Here is a 17,177-nt window from a genome sequence, read left to right on the forward strand (position 1 = left end):
AGCATCTGCAGCCTCTATCAATCTGTTTACGGACCATTTTAACCAGGCAAAGAAAATAAAAGGTGTTTCACGACATTCAAGATTCATCATCGCTGTCACCACCTTCCCAATATCATTATCCTCACCCTCATCATCACCACCATCATCATTATCACGACCATCATCATAATCATACTTATTCTTACCACCATCATCATCATTATCCTTATCATCACCACTATCATCAACATCACCACCACCATCATCAGCATCACATCATCATTATCTTCATCGTTACCACCACCATCATCATCATCACCACTATCATCAACATCACCACCACCATCATCAGCATCACCATCAGCATCACATCATCATTATCTTCATCGTTACCACCACCACCATCATCATCATCATCATCAATACCACCACCATCATCAATACCACCATCATCATCATCATCATCATCAATACCACCATCATCATCATCAATACCACCACCATCATCATCAATTCAACCATCATCATCATCATCATCAATACCATCATTATCATCATCAATACCACGTGATTAGATTCTACCAGAGGGTCACTAACACCTTTTAATAAACTGTAATTTAGTAATAACATTGAGCGATAACAGGTTTCCATGGAGACGGCTACATATTGACGTTTCCATGCGGCCTTAAAACTACTTGGGCACGCAGCTCCATCACAGCCCGCTGGGAGAAGCATCAGTTTTACTCTTTAAACCTACAAACAACCTTCAGAGAAGAAAACTCTGGGCTTAATGAAGAATGAGGGGCGTGAGCCACCTCCTCCCTCAGTTTCAGACTGTTCAAGGTTGGGACCTGAATTTAACATGAGGGCAGAGGTCAGAGGTCAGGGCGACACCGGCGAGCTGTACAGGATGTAACAGTCTTGTCAGACAGTTGCAAAGCGGTTAGACCCCCGACGGAGGATGAAGGAGACAGGATTCTCTCCTCTGGAGGCTTCAGAAGGTACAAGATGACCTCTGACCCCTGGAACAAAGCTCTAAAAATCCCACATGATCACATATGCTCTGGACGTTTTCAGACTCCACCAGACAGATGTTTACGATGGTTCCAGAGCTTGAAGCTGTGAGAGGGACACATCTGCAAGGCTCAGCCTGCCCAAACGCCGCTGAAATTCCCTGTAAGGTTTCCAAAAGAAGAGACAAATGTGGAGAACCGTTCTGTCTGTCAGGAGCCTCATTTCGAGGCTCCTGACAGACAGAACGGTTCACAGAGAACCTTCAGAGGAAAAGTGGGAAAGCCGAACGCTTTCGACAGAACCTGTCTCGGACTCGTCTGTATGAGGGAGGGGCAGGGAGACGCTCCGACTCCTTCGTGGACCACAGTTCCACTTCCCCTCTTCCTGCTGCACAATTGGAATGCAGAAGACTTCTCCGCACGCCCCGTCAGAACATCGACTCAACGTGAACATCCACATCGAGACCAAAGCTGCCAGGAGCCAATTAGTGCAAAAAACCCTGGTAATGAAGGTTCTTACTGTCCCTGAGGGGTCGATTTGTCAATAATGCTGATATTTTAGCGATATTTCAGACCTTCCACTGAAATGATCCAAGCACAACAAAGGAAACTAAAACCCAGCTTCGCCAACAGAGAAGCAACAACTGGAACACTGGCAGAACACCAAGGCTGATCCACAGAAGTGCTCCACGGTTCTCCAGAGACGCTAACGTTATCAGAACACGAGTGTCCCGGGGTCCCCGTAGTGCGGCTTCTCCACATCGAACCGCGACGAGCACGTTTCCTCCTGCACTCCTGATTATTTGGCAGGTGTGAGTTTTCCACCGGGCTGGAGCTCAGCACGCTTCCCCAGCAGGGGCAGGTTGGAAGAGCTGCTTCACCACCGCACAGAAGAACCGTTTGGGAGCAGCCTTAATGCGTAATGGCTTGGAAATCTTAGCGGAACGCGAGTTAAGAGGGAGGCCCCCCACTGAGACGACTCCGGACTCAAACTTCATTAACTGTGGCTTCATCAGAACAAAGGAGGGTTGCGAGTGTTGTCCCAGCTGACAGCGGGACCGGACTGGCCTCAGCCCAGGAAGCGGGAGCTGGAAGCAGGGGGGGGGGGCTGCAGAAATAAAACCGGCCCGGTCCTAATGGAGCAAACGACGGCAATCATCCAGAAGCAATGAAATCAAAAGAGAAAAAAAAAGCCTCTTTGGGTTGCCGTGACGACGGATACGCAGCTCATCCAGCGTTAACGTGTTTACATGATGGAGTCACTGAAATGAGATAAGAGGACCCGATTTAGCGTCTCACGGAGGCTGATGGAAAACGTTCTTCCCGTTGCTGGGACAGAACGACGAATGAGAAGGAGGAAAGGAAAATAAGGAAAAACATCACTTTTATTCCCCCCGTGTTTGGGCTGTAGTTTAACCAGCACGGGTTGGATGTGGCAGAATCCTCTGATGTGGACAGAAGAACCTAAACGCACCGCAGAAATCTGGGCCCTCAGCTCCCGGAACATCGTAAACACACCCTGGGAGCTACAGAGACGTCCTTCTAAATGTTTAGGGAATAAGAGGGAGAGCAGTCAGAGATAGTTGCAGCAGTGAGGACAGGAAGGAGACATCGTCCCCCTGGAACAGCTGCAGCTTCACTTATAAAGCCTGAACAAACAGTCCGGCCGCAGCAAATGTGGAGTCCTATTTGTCCAGTACACTCCTCCAAGAAATCCACTTTCTCCCTGCACATCAGATTCCCTGTGCTTCCTCACTTGGGTAAACAATGGCAGGAGATGGAGACGGAGCAGCGCCCCCCCCCCCTCCCCGAGGATGCTGCACTTCAGCCACCATATAAAAGTTTAATCAAAGGAGCAGGAGGCAGCAGTTAGCATCTCAGGAGACAGATCGAGCCGCCGCCGCGCAGGAAGCTGCGGCTGGAGGCTTCATATTAAATTTAGAAGTCATTAGGATTGCTAATAACTAGCAGCAGCAGCCGACGCCTGACCGAGCAGAGCAAATGAACCAGCTCACCTGAGGTCCCAACTGGGAAGGGGGGGGGGGGGGGGGGGGTCAAGGGACATTCAGGCCCGGCAGTTTATCTGTGCTAATAAATCCTGAATAATGAAAGATAAACAACCATGAGTGAAGATGGACTGATGGCTATTAACCTCCCAACCGGACCCTTCCACGTCTCCACAGATGGGAGCTCTGAATCCAGACTGAACAGCTCACACACCGACAGATTCGAACGGAATCTCAGAACCTGGAGGTCGGGTCCACAGTGACCCTGACCTGCTTCGCCTTCATCGTCCTCCTCACCACCACGTGGGAGCAGGTGCATCGCTACGACGACCTGGAGGAGGAATCCCTGCGCACGTGCCACTTTTGGAGCGGGATAACAGATCAGTTCTGGACCAGTGCTGCAGCAGCACCACACCAGTCCCGCCAGGACATCAGCATCAAAACAAACCATTATGGGAAATACCGCAGCCCCCCCACGGGGGGCATCTACGGGGGCCAAGAAGCAACATCATCATCAAGTGCAGTTCTGCCTTCTGTCCCAGTATAATGAAGATGGGGCCTGATTCAGAACAACAAGTTCTTCTGCCAACATTAAACACTGAAGAAGGAACCAGTGACACACAGTTGGAGATTGATGCCTCCTCCAGAGGAGAACATCTGATTCTGACCAATGGAACTCTGGAGAACCACACGTGCTCAGTGTTCTGTGTGTGTGGTTGTTTAGCCGCAGCCTGATGTTGGTGTTCTGGGTTTAATAAAGTGGAGCGGTTGGGGAACATCACAGTGGTTTACTCAGAACGGTGAGGAACCACGTGCCACCCGGCCTTCACCACAACTGATAAATTCATCTGATCAAGCAGAACGTTTGTTCTCGTTTCACTGTTCTAAGTGTTCCTTTAACGCAGCCGAGACGTTCTGCACATGCTTTTCAGTTTAACACCTTCCGTTCATGGTTCCCACCGTTCCGCCGTCCCACTGAGCGGTGGAACGTCCTCTCCGCCTGGTGGAGCTCATCCATAATATCACAGGTGCTGGAGCGGCAGGGGGCCTCCAAATCTCTATTAACAGCCCTGAGGGGGGTGGAGAAGAGCTCAATATGGTGAGTTTAGCTTCACCTGGCCTCCCAGTTTGACCTCCTCTCCTCCAGAAGAGCTGGAAATAATTAAGGAGCAGAGTCCTTCATCGGAGAGCAGATTGAAAGTGTTACCAGGCCTGAGCCAGACCTTAAATATGGAGACACACGTGTGGTGAAGCCTCCACTGACCTGGAACCTCTGCAACTCTAATGGCTCTGCAGAAGGAACCAAATTCAGTACAAGAACCTAGTTTGTCTGGAGACAACAGTTTAAAGGAAGACATGAATGCTGCAGGACAGAAGATAGAAGGAGTAGTGACTGAACGAACTGGTGGATGGGTCGATCAGAGCTGGGACGCTGGAGACCACACAGGTGGAACCTGTTCCATGTCAAATCACAACAACCGGACTTAGTTCCTCAGGGACGGAACTGGACAAAGACAAAGAGGAAGAAAGTGGTGGACGAGACAACAGGAGGGGAGAAACGAGAAGGAAAAAGAGGAGGGAAGTGTCTTTCCCTGCTGACCCTCTTGCTCGGCTCCAGTGCCCTCCACGCCTCCTCCCCCTCCGGGCAGCCAGGTGGCCGGGCTGGGCACAGACGGCCCTCCTCCCCGTCTCCATTCTGGTCCCGCTGGCGTTCCAAACAGGAAGGCTGCGGTGGCGCGAGGAACGACGTGGTGCAGCGGTGTCTGAAGGACCCACTCGCTGTCACCTTCTGCACGACCAGCGAGGAGAGGAGAGAAAAGCCCGCCGAGCCACAGCTGCCCGCTGAGAGGGGGCGTCAACGGCCTCTGCGGCCCCGCCCCCCCTAGTGGCCGGTTGCTGTCACTGATGGACACAGACGTCAGCTCAAACACACTCGTTCCCCGAATCGCAAACAACAAACAACGCAGACCACAGATCAGCACTTCTGCCGGACAGGAGCCGGACGCCTCGCGGCGTTCCTGCCAACGCTCCGTCATCTGGGAGCGCCGCGAACACACGATCCAGTGAGCAACACCGAGGTGGTCCTCAAGACAAAGATCCATTCAGTCACGCCGTGACCCGGTGAAGACACATGAAGCCGACAGGAATGAATGCTGCCTTCTTCTCTCGTCACGGCGACCGCAGACGGCCGTGAGCGCGCTCCGGCGGGGTCAGCCAGAGGAGGAGGGCGCCGACACCGACGCCGATGCCGACTCACCGGAGCCCCCGATAGCAGAATTTGACCTGCGAGGGCCTCTGTCGTACCTCGGCCAGATAAAAGGGGCCACGTGGGCTTCACAGGCAGCCGAGGCCGAGCCGGCGGAGCGGCCAGGACGGCCCAGGCAGCCGCAGCCTTCTGACAAAACAGCCTTCAAAAGCACAAGAACACAATTGCAGCCTTGTTGCATCAGTTGGATTCCCAGCCTGTGGCGGCGTTGCTGAAAAATGCGTCATCCCCGGAGCCAACGAGGTCCTCAAAAGTTAAAATCCTAAACAATGCGGCTGGAAGTGGCTGATCTCTACACAAAACCCCAGCCCTTCTCATTGGGATTCACCAGAACCTCCCAGTTCCTCCTCCATCCTTTAGCACGGCAACGGAGCCAAAGCACGCCGGATTAATCTGCTCCGCCTGGAAGGTGAAGATAAAACACACCTCAGGCCAATATCAGCAGGAAGGACGAGAGGAGGGATAATCACATGACACCAAACTCGAGCAGACACTTTCTAATGAACCTTGTTTAGCGTCCTCTGTCAAAGTCAGCTTCCTGTCATTTAGGAAAATGTGGCACCTCGAAATAGAATCCGTTGCCTCGTTTCTTTTGTTTTTTTTAAACGTGGACTCCAGGAGAATGAGCCCGGGACGGTGCAGGACGGACTAAAACCCCAAGGTCGACCTTCGACGCGCCCAAATTAATAAAGGTCCAGATAAAGAACAACGATTAATTGGCTCTGGGCATCAATGAAAGACAAGGACAAGCTCACAAGCTAGCAATCTGTTCTCAGCAGCGGTCAGCTGGGGAGCAGCGTGTTAGCTCACAGATAACACATCGCGGACCTCAAAGACCACTGGCGGCCTGAACGGCTGTCCGGCGCGCTCAGAGACGCACGTGCACACGTGCACAAATCATCCCAGGAAGGAGCGAGAGGACTTTAAAACCAAACAGGCTGCTGCTCTCGTTTAGAGGAGAGCAGGAGCAGCCTCCACCCCCCCTCTGACAGGAGTCAGCCCAGCGAGCAGGAAGGTTTCTAACCAGAGAATCACCTGTGCGCCCGTTATCTCAGGGGTGGGTCTCTGTGACAGGGAGGTCAGGGGTGACCGTTTCAGGACCAACGAAGAAGAAACAGCAAGTCTTACCTGCAGAGAAAAAGGAGAGAAAGGGCACAGTTTGTAATTTAAAGTTGTCAACAACGTAGAAAGCGCGTTCAAGCGCAGGTGAGACGTCTCATTTCTACGGAACTGTTCCTGGGGGGGGGGGGGTTCACGCCGTCTGGCGTGCTACCATCCACCGAGTATGTAGAGGAGGTTCTGTCCCCCAAAACAAACCCGACACGCTGACCCACGGAGCGACTCCGTTCATCACCGCCGTTTCCGTCCCCAGCACATCAACGAGACAGGAAGTGAGCGCAGAAGAAGACGGCTGCTGTTCCTGTTCCTGACAAACTACGCCAACGCCGCCATCATCCTTCAGCGGGCGCAGAAGGTGGCTAACGCTAGCGGGCGTCTGTCTTCATTAGCAAGGCGAGGAGGAATGCTCCCTTTCAACCATCTCTAAAGAAGAAATCTACAGGTGCACAGCACCGGACTAAAGCTTCTACAAGGTCGCACTCTCCTTCAGGAAGCCAACGAAGACGTTTCACTGGTGACAGGAAGTGATTTCTGCCCATCATATCTGGAATGTTTTCCTATTTCCCCCCCCTGACCGTCACATGACCATTTCTGAACACGCATCAGCCAACCAGGAAACGATGGTTCTTTTTTTTTTTTTTTTTTACCGGGAATGAACACGTTAGTAAGGTTTTAGGAGGGAGCGGTGTGCCGTGATTCCAAGTTTAAAAGTCCAGAGTTGATCTCTGCAGTTATTTCACATGTTTATTTTTGCATCAAAAGACTTTTGAGTAAGAAAAAAGGGGGGAATGCAAGAAGTGAGAGCAGCTCAAACAGGAAGAGGCTGTGAGAATGTGGGATTTCTGAATAAAACTCGAAGAGCAAACACGTCAAACTGCACGTTTGTGCCACTAAACGATCATCATAAAGAAGCATTAATGACAAAAACACAGATTCCTGTCAGATATTTGCTGGTATTTTGAAAGTGTGACATAATGAAGTGATGGATTATTCATGACCCGAGCGTGTTCCTGAGGGATGGAACACGCTCAGCTAATCAGCATCAGCTCAGGTGACGGATCTGTGTGTGTTTAACAGCAAATCAGCCGTTGCCACGGAGACTCCGTCTCAAATACCTCTCCAACTGTGGCCAATCAACCCTGTTTGGCTCAAATCAACCCGGATCGGAAAAGTTCTGTCTTCCCTCCTGAGCTTCTGGTCTGGATTCGGAGACTTTTGAGACGCTTTCGGAGTGAATGCAACTTTTTAATCAGGAAGCTCCCCGCACAACAGGGGAGAAGCTTCAGGAGCGTTCCCGTCATTCCAGGGGAAATGATTCAAGAGTAAAAGCCTCCGTTAAATTTGATCAACTAATTACCCCCCAAAAAGATGATTTGCTGCGGAGACGCAGCTCCGACGTCTCTGCTGACACCAGATTTTATCTCTCCGTCATTTTCACTTCATTCTCTGAGCTGGAAAATGAATATTTGAATAAAGTTCAGCAATTTACTTCAAACAGGCTTTTTATGAACTGATTTACTGGTTTATTTTCCTCGTTTGATGTGAGCTTGAACTAAACACAAATGGATTTTCCCTGTGGACATCAGGACAAATGGAGCTGAAATTCCTTTGATATCAAATTAGTCAAATATCAACACACACACACACACACACACACACACACACACACAAAACAATCAAATCTGCTCAATTTTACATCCTGGAATTCTGTCAAGGAGCGTCCCTCCGGGGTCAACGGTCAGAGAGAGGTCACAGGAAGCTCCAGCAGGACTGAAGAGCTGTGCCAGGACGGAGGTGTGGCCTGCTGGAGCGGCGCCGACACCACGGGACGTAAATGAACACGGGTTTGTGCTTTCAGCTGTTCTCGGCGACACTGGGGGAGAAACCGTCCGCCGCCGCCACAGAGCATGATGGGACACCTCTGCAGGCTGTGAGCGGATGACCTCTGAACCCTTCAGAACTGACACTTTTTCAGATTTTAACAGTCTTTAAGTGAGAAAGACTGAATGAGGCCAAATGTTTTCACACTTCCTGTTCTTCAGTTTCTAGATTAGAACACCGCCCCCCCCGTGACCTGCAGCGTAATGGGACGGTGCTTTAATCTCCTGCTGTCTTCATAAACGCCGTGTCTGTGTTTGTAATACTCGCTCTAATCAGACTAAAGCTCCTGTCTCCGGGTCAGACCTCCCAGACGGCGCCCGATGATGGATGGTTCTGACACAGCAGAGGCTGCCGACAGCAGGGGGGCCGTGGAATCACGTCTGAGATGAACCAGGAAAGTACCAGATGAGGACACAGAGGAGAGGGAGGAGAGAGCTATGAGGAGATGAACACGACCATCTTCACAGAAAAGCCAGATCAGGCTGCAGCGTGTGACAATGCTAGCGTTAGCTGTTAGCTTCCACCATCCAGCTGCCATTCTCTCTTCAGCTGCTCGGTGTGGCGAGTCTATCAATGGGATTCTGAATATTCCTTGAGACTATCTAAACTGGTCAGTCAGCGGGTTGGAAGAGACAAGCGGTGACATCAGGAGTAAAACTGGTCTCCGCACGATTGATGGTCGCCGTCGTCCTCGCTAAATCTGCCGCCGCCGTAGATTTGTGTGGGACAAACACGCAGAGGGAAGCGACTCTGACACTTTCCCCATCAGCTGCTTCATTTAATGCAATCTGCCCCAATCAGGGCAGCTTCCACCGCAGCTATCTGGTCGCACCATGAAAGCCCGTCGGCGCGCCTGCGAACGCCGTCGCCGCGGCAGGTAAATGTTGTCTCTGAAGAAAACGTCTTCCCGCGGCAACATTCTCCGCAGGCCCGCAATTATCCCCGATTCATCACTCTCATATGCTGCTGCGGTTTGGACATTTCTCGCCTGCAGCTTATCAGCAGCAGCCGTTCTGCGACTCACTTTCGGCTTTTTTCCTGCGTGTGTCCTGCTTCAGCAAATCCCAACAGAAGCGTCACTCAGGTGATCTGGCTGCCCGTTAATAAGGCTGACAGAGGCAGAACTGGCTTCATACGGGCAAGAAAAGAGGCAGAAAAATCTCACCATTGAAAAACGACAAAAAAATCCGAGCAAAAAAACAGAAATTTTCCAGGCTAATAAGAGTCTTGCTAAAGCTAACAGATTTAGCACAGAAACAAAACTGGAAAGCCTGAAGTCACGGCACAAAAAGGTGAGGATGATGGCGATTCTGATCCCTTCCTGTGGTTCAGCGCTTCCTTCAGGATGGTGGTCTGTAGCCTAGCAACCATCCACCGGCTGAGCGCGGACGCGCTGGAACCGAGAAGCAATAAACAACATCTTCTGGTAACCATCAGGGTCACTGGGCTGCGTGAGCCCAGCAGGAACACACCCCGGACAGGTCGCCTGCCCATCACAGCATCGACTCACACGTGCACGCACGCACGCAGCACGACACCCAATGGCATTTCAGAGTGGGGGGAAAGTGCAGGGTTGTGGGCGGAGCCTGTAGTGCCAGCAGCAAACCAACACGCCAACAAACAAGCACATGGACAGAGATCTGAGCCGTCTCCCTTTAATGGAGGTTATTCAACTTAAAAATAACCTAAAGTTAACCAGCAGCAGTAGTTTAAGGTTAGGTAACATACTAGGACGCTTTCTGATCAAAAGCCCCCCTGGCTTTGATCATAGAGAACATCAGTAAAATTGAATCATGTTCCTTGGCCCATTATCAACATTTCCTGAAAACTTAATTAAAATCCATAAATAAGTTTTGGGGTTATTTTGCTTCCAGCAAGACAAACAAACAAACCAACGCCGGCTGTCACATAAAGTCCTCCTTTGGCAGAGTTTAAAAAAAAAATAGTGTGAACAAATGTGGCGAGCACGTGTTACTATCATTTACCGCGTACGTTCTTTTTAAAGATGCTATCGTGCGCCGTTGGACGAGCTCCCGCTCAGACTTACTGTTTTATTTCAGGACAAACTGTCCACCTCTCCTAAAGCTTGACATCAGTCCCCTCGCGCATCATGTGTGATTTTTTTTTCCCTTCGTCTTGCCCGGAATGAGGACGTTCCTGCCTGGGGGACGTTCTATAAATACGGCCTGACAGGCTACACGGTTTTTACAGGCCTGTGTGGATTCTGAGGGATCGCCGGGAGTAAAAAGCTCCGTGTTCCTGCAGCTCTGAGGGATGATCCATGGGCACCAGTCTGACCGTGATTTCATCTCACTCAGACCAGAACAGGCTTCACTTTTCTCAATGGTTCCGCCTCCGTCAAAAACAGCGGAGAAAGAACCCAGAAATCACCGCCGAAGGACTGTCACCGGAATAAGTGACGGAGGAGGGTAAATATGCCAGACGGATCTGCTAAAAGCGCAAAACCGCTCTTGAAATCCTGATGAGCGAGTCAACGCGGCGTGGTGGGGGTGCTCGCCGAGCATCATTTTTATTCATCGACCGAGCGTGCGTGCCAAATCCCTCTTAAAGTTCAAGTAACCAAAACAACGGCGAGCGCCACTTTTCCAGCAGAGACCCTTCCGTCACCGTCCTCAGCGCGGCTGTGTCACTGCTCGCCCCCTCCGCCAGCCAAACTAGGGCACTTTTCCGGCATTCTGCTCCATATGCCAAGCATTAGCATAATCAGAAACAAAACTGTCACTGGCACACAATCACAGCTTGCTGCACCCCCCCCCTCCAACCATTTAATTACAAGGCCCCAGTGGAGCTGATATTTAAGCCGTCATTATCTGCAGAGTGCGACTGTTTTACGCAGAAACTGTGAGAATTAAAAAACAAGGAGTTCAAACTGCCGCTTGCTCGCTCAACCCTGTGATGGAGCCCACGTGGACCGACTCTGAGCTCCCCCTGGAAGCAGATCAGTCAGCTCTGGTTGTGTTCTGTGGTTCCCCTCCCTGACCTCGGACCTGACATGGATGCTGTTTGAAGAGTCTGCAGGGGTTTGCAGAGCGTTGGAGACCTGAGCTTTGGAGTTCATTGTGTTCCTTCACGTGCAGCGTTGAAGCTCTACCCACACACAGAAGCTTTCAGGCTCCAGCTCTGACTGAGCTGAGCAAGAAAACTCAAATCCAGAGTTTAGGAAAAAGGTAAACGGATCCTGTCATCGCTCCACTCCAGATAATTCTCTTAATTTCTCTTTATCCTAATTGGAATAATCAGTCGCAGGTTTCCCAACAGGATCTCCACAATTAAAATTGCGATGCTGTAATAAACCTCCACACCAGTGGGGGGCAGTGTTGGTGCTGCTGTAGCATTATTGAGGCGCCTACAACCTGCAGAACTGATCCCAGAACATCCGCAACGCCCCGTTGCTGTGTCGTCCCTCATGTGACAACTCCAGGTGGAGGTAAAGCGGGCGTCTTCTTTCAAGGGCGTAATCACAGAAGAATGCGGGTTCATTTGAGATGAACAAACAAAAAAACAAGACAGTGATGAGAGAAACGTTCCTTCATATCAGTCATAACTAAACTGTCCGTCTCCATGACTCCTGCAATCCGTCAGGGTGTTTGAAGTTTCCACCAACACCTCTCATCCTTTCATGGAGACAAATGACACCAATTACATTCAGCTTCCACCAGTCTGAACCCGCGCCAGAACCATCACAACACCATCCATCAAAGATTAGCCGGTTTACATGTACACCATCGGATCCCTGATGACGTCACCCACCACGTGGGGAGTCATGCAGGAGCCAAAACCAGCTGGATCCTGGACCCTTGGACAGGTGAGTAGAAAGTCTCGGCACAAGCTGAGGAGCGGGTCTCATCCTGAAGCCTCAACTCAACGAGCCGACACCGCAGGGACTAAATCATGAAATATTCCGCAGTAATATTCCGGTGGTGGGACGTGCTGACATCACTGCAGCATCAGCGTGTTCTTTTGTTCGCAGCAGTCAGGAACTGTTGTGATGAGGTGCAATGAGGACGTATGGAAATCAAGCTGGAGAAGCCCTCCCGCTGTCCCGGAACCCTCCCGCTGTCCCGGAACCCTCCCGCTGTCCCGAACCCTCCCGCAGGCCCAGAACCCTCCCGTTGTCCCAGAACCCTCCCGCTGTCCCGAACCCTCCCGCAGGCCAGGAACCCTCCCGCAGACCCGGTACTCTCCTGCAGGCTCTCTCACTCTCCGGAACCCTCCTGCTCTCCTGGAACCCTCCTGCTCTCCTGGAACCCTCCTGCTCTCCTCCTGCTCTCCTGCTCTCCTGGAACCCTCCTGCTCTCCTCCTGCTCTCCTGCTCTCCTGGAACCCTCCTGCTGTCCCGCACCACCGCACATATCTCAAAGTCAGTCCTCGAGGGCCACGATCCTGCCGGGTTTTCAGTCCTACCAGGCTGAAAATACATTCAGTGGGATTCATTCAGAAATCCCGGCTGGATCATGGTCCTCGAGGACTGACTTTGACATGCCTGGATCACACACATCTAAAGAGTGAGCTTTGTCCTGTCTGTGACAGAGCTGATGTCCTGAATCACTTCTGGACACGGATCACAGTGTCTCACGCTGATTCTGACGACTTAATGAGGCTTTTTTGTCGCCGCTGTGATGGATTACTTGCCAGGTCCGGTTCTCGGCCCTCTCTGAAGTGTCCTGCTGCGAGCCCAGGAGTTTCCTGGCTCTGGATCACAGCAAACCTTCAGCTTCAGGATTCATCACAGAGGTATTTTCCATAACCTGGAGAGTCTTGATCAGGATGTGGCTGACATGTTGGTGTGGCCACGCATGGTCCTGAAGAATCCTGGAGGGAAAATACCGAATAAAGCCCCTATTGGGTCCTTATCATTCAGAAACCCCTCCCTCCTCCCCAGAGGAGCTTCAGGTGAGGAACACTGAGGTCCAACATCTACAAGCACCAACATCCTTGCTGTGACTGATGACCTGAACCCCAAACACCCCAGACTAAAGCCCAATGGATCAAGGTGTTGTCGGCACAGGACAGGAGGAGGGGGGGTCCGAACAGACAGCCAGCCTGGTGGTTCCGGTCTGGGGGAAACCTCAACATCCGACATGACAATGACACAATAAAAATGATGGAACGCAAAGAAGATCATGTGACCAAAAAGGCTAAAATCTGAAGATGCGAACATGGAACTTTCAGGCCAACACGTCATCGGGCTTCCTGCTGGGATGAGACTTTTCCTGAGACAACCCGTCTTCCCAGGGTTCCCTTCTGGAAGTGAGACAGGTTTCTTCTGCCTTCTGAAAAGGCATCAATGGCACCAAACTGGGACCTCCTGCAGGGATGGGGGGGCTGTTCTGCCCGGCTCACAGGCTGCGAACTTCCAAGAGGTCGACCCCTTTTCCAATACCAGGGAAAAAATATTCATCCATTAGCTGCGGTGAAATTCAATTTGGGAAATCTCGGGAATGAAGAAGGCATGTTTAAAAGCAGAAGCGCAGCAGCGGCCAGTGATGGATTAGAGCCCCATTACTCACCATTCCTTATTCAATAAATCATTGATGGCGTCTCTGAGCAGCGGCCCGACGGACACGAGCCGCACAGCAGCCTCGCTGCTGATGCATCAGAACCTGCAGCAGCCGAGCAGCGCTGCATATTTCACGCAGCCATGCATCATGTACGACGCCTCGGTGCTGCTCCGCCTCTGCTTCACGGGGAAGCTCCAGCTGTTCCTCCGTGTAGACCGCTTCCGTAGCCCGCCGCAGCAGCGCAGCAGCGCGGCCGCCAGCAGCAGGAGCCGCAGCACCTTCCTGTCCCGAGGCTCCTCAACAGAACCTGAGCCGGTGCCGCCCACACAACAGAGGTGAACGTGACAGGAAGTGACAGAGTGACTTTAGTCAGTTCATTTAAGGAATAACGTCACTTTTACCTATGATCATCAGACCAGGAGATGAAACCCCGCCCCCCGTCTTCCAGGCAGATAAATGGGAGCGAGTCAGACTGAATGAGGTTTTCCTTCCACACCAGCAACCCAATTACCATGACCAAGATAAACTACCCCCCCCCCATCGCTTTCTTGAGAGACTCAGCCATTGTTGTGGTTCTGCTCTTCTGCCCCGGAGGGGGGTAAGAGGAAGTCAAGAAGTCAGGCTGTAAAACACTCCTCTCCTCAGCAGCGCGACACGGAGGCAGCGAGGACGAGAGTGGAGCTGCTTAAAGAAGAAGAAGAAACCTGACATTTCCATTCAGCCACTTGATTAGCATTTTCCTCTCAGTATCTGAAAACGGAGAAATGTCACGGCCGTGCCTGCAGGCCACGAGGCTCGCCGCCGTCTGATGAGTCCTTCTTGTTTTGGTGACAATCTTGAGGGCACGGACCAAAGCAGCTCTGATTTATTCATCTTAGCCGCCTGCTACCAACTCCATGATTAATGGCTCGTTCTACTTCTCCCGTCTCCACACAAGGCTGGAAAATCGTGGCGAACACGCAGGGGGTGCTTTTATTTCCACTATAACCGGGCCAAAAGTATCGAGTAAGATGAAACCGTTGGCTCATCAGGTTGATGATCGACCAGAAGTGTCCTAATATCTTCAGCAGCATCGACCAGAAGTTTGTGAAATGGTTCAAAAGACACGGAAAATGACCCACGGGAACCTTAAAGTTCAAGTTAGGGGATGTGGAGGGCTGTGGGTGGTTGAAAATGTCCTTTTTTGCATTTTCATCCCATCAAATGAAGAACAATGATGGAGGATTCCTGACTGTGGCACACACACACACACACACACACACGCCCACCACTCCCCCCTGTTCCCAGTCCATCAAGAGCATTCAGAGAACCCTTCGTTGTCTCAACAGAACCATCCAACTGTAGCGCGCCGCCTCCACAGGGAGGTTCAAATTTCCTGCTTGGTGCCAAGAGGACCTGGATTTAATGAGTTATCCGGGTCTGAGATCAACATGATCACGATTCCACGGCCAAGCTGACCTGCAGCTAACGGCTCCAAGCCTCCTCATCGGAAATCCTCCCCTGGAAACAGCGGCAGCAAACTGCGCCGCTGCGACTAAAAGAGCAAAACTGTGGTCTTCCGCTCACGGCACAACCGCTGATAAACAATCAGGCTCGCTAGCCACTGGACGCTAACCCCCCCTTGGCAGGGTTACAGCAGCTCGCTGTACTAATATGCCCCCTGCTCAAGGTTAAACTGACCTGGAGGCTCGTTGTGGGCTGCCAGGCGCTCGGCCACACAACGTTAGCAAAACACCAGGTTGGCTAAATGAAGCGGTCCATCTCTGCTGAGCGCCGCCGCGCGCCCGGTCCTGCTGACACAGATCGTTCCAGCAGAGGGTCACAGGCCGCTTCAACCACCATCACGAAGGCCTCAGTAGATGGCTCCCAAGAATCGGCCTGATTGGTGCCATCATCTTGTAGAGGCTGCTGATGCCGTCAAACGTCTTGACACAATCATCTCCTGAGGCTCCTGAGGCTCCCTGCACACCTCCTTTACCTGTCTGACCCTCGCAAGCATTAATCGATCAACCAATTCATCCACCAGCAGTGGGATAGTTGCAGGAATGGGGGAACGTTTGAGGCCAGGCTACTCGTCCGTCTCACCCCACAGACAGATGGAGCATCAGCAACCTTCTCTGCAATGCAGCCATTTTTTTCCCTGGATTTAAACGTCTCCTTCCTGCTGTGAACGCTGGAATCCAGAGGCTGTGCTGGCACTTCTGTCTGCCAACCACCGCAGGCGGCGCCTCCATCAGTCAGGAGAGTCGGCTTGTTCCGCTTCTTCTGCGTTGCGGGAGAGACTCGTGTCGTACCTGCTGCCCGTGTTTGTGCGATCGTGGAGCCATTAAGCCCTGCGTGCTGCCTTACAGGCACCTGGAATATTTGTCAGCGTGATTTAGCGTTCTCCTTTGCCTGCTTTCCATTAGCTGTGATCAAACTTTAGCGTGACGTTCCCAAGAGCCGCTGGTGACAGACAGACTGACAGACAGTTTTCCTGGAAACCTGAAAAGGCCAGCTCCATTTACACCACTCTTAATCTGTCAGTCAGACGCGGGCCCGCATTCAGGTTTGACATCAGCGTTTAAACGTTATGCTAGTCGCCATTTCATTGTGAAGGAAAACGGCTCGAGTCTGAAACCTCAACAAAGGACGCAGTCACGGTTATTCCACAGCATCCCGTGAGGTTTGACAAGTCTGGCGGGAGACAGCGCGGGCGAGATGAAGCGTGAACACATTCAGCCTAAAAAGAAAAAAACAGCTCAGCTTCAGGGGGTGGGTGTGTTTAACCGGCTGTTAGCATAAGCGCTCCCATTATGCTCCACTAAAATGAGACACTTCTGTCAGAACCGGCAGCATCGGTGTGTTCGGCGTACAGCTGCAGAAGAATCACCTCCGCTATCAATGAGGGGAGCGACTGACCGGGAAAATACATCTTAGCGCCGCTAACTAGCAACCAGCCGCAGCAGAAACAGGCTCTACAAACACTCAAAGCTCTGATACTTTGTTTTATACAAAAACAAACGTCTGCTAATTTGCTGGATTTTGTCGCCATCTGGTTTGAGAGGACATTATTAGCAAAATAGTCGCCGCCAGTCAGTTCGCAGTCTGGATATTTGAGAGTTTAACGGCAGATTAGCCTGATGGGGAAGTGATATTTTGTTTCTGTTGTTTTCTGAGCATGAGAACAGAGAAAGTCTCCCATGATGCAACGCAAATAATAATTTACATTTTGCTCCCATTATCACGCAAGAGCATGTGGTGGAACACTCAAACACTCATGTAATTAATGAGTGAATGTGTTCCGGGGCGTGCACAGAGCAGGCTAAAGAGACGCAAACTATCCCAGAAGCTCTCGGGGGGTTTCCTACCATGAGAGGAGCCTTCAAATCCAAACATCCTCTGTACTTAA

The 17,177-nt window shown here is 51.5% G+C and overlaps 1 protein-coding gene across 5 annotated transcripts in view; it reads right to left on the bottom strand.

The window, feature by feature from the left end:
* Positions 1-17,177, bottom strand: part of cadm1a (cell adhesion molecule 1a) — an 81,864-nt gene that overhangs the window by 46,364 nt on the left and 18,323 nt on the right. The window contains exon 1 of one of the 5 annotated variants that reach the window (XM_057053466.1): positions 6,300-6,381. The exons of the other annotated variants lie outside the window; for them this stretch is intronic. The gene's annotated coding sequence lies outside the window, so the exon portion shown is untranslated. Of the gene's footprint in view, positions 1-6,299; positions 6,382-17,177 lie in introns of those variants that run through there. 5 annotated transcript variants of the gene reach the window in all.

Source organism: Takifugu flavidus, chromosome 14 (genome assembly GCF_003711565.1).
Source record: "Takifugu flavidus isolate HTHZ2018 chromosome 14, ASM371156v2, whole genome shotgun sequence".
Classification (NCBI taxonomy): Eukaryota; Metazoa; Chordata; class Actinopteri; order Tetraodontiformes; family Tetraodontidae; genus Takifugu; species Takifugu flavidus.